Source organism: Theobroma umbraticum, unplaced genomic scaffold (genome assembly GCF_002168275.2).
Source record: "Theobroma umbraticum cultivar Fairchild unplaced genomic scaffold, ASM216827v3 scaffold_30.0, whole genome shotgun sequence".
Lineage (NCBI taxonomy): Eukaryota > Viridiplantae > Streptophyta > Magnoliopsida > Malvales > Malvaceae > Theobroma > Theobroma umbraticum.
In genome coordinates this window covers 7,689,330-7,689,570 of record NW_018397254.1, presented here as the reverse complement: position 1 = coordinate 7,689,570, position 241 = coordinate 7,689,330, and positions in this window count along the sequence as shown.

Here is a 241-nt window from a genome sequence, read left to right as displayed (position 1 = left end):
ACTCTAGATAATGCTTCTGCTAATGATAACATGTAAGCTATCTTGAAAGGCCATATTTATTTGCAAAGTAGCTTGATTTGTGATGATGATTTTTTTCATGTGCGTTGTTTTGCTTATATATTAAATCTTATTGTTCAAGAGGGCTTGAAAGTAGTGAATGAAGTATTGTTTAAAATTAGGGAAAGTGTGAAATATGTAAAGACATCGGATGGGAGAATGAAAAAGTTTCAAGAATGTGTTC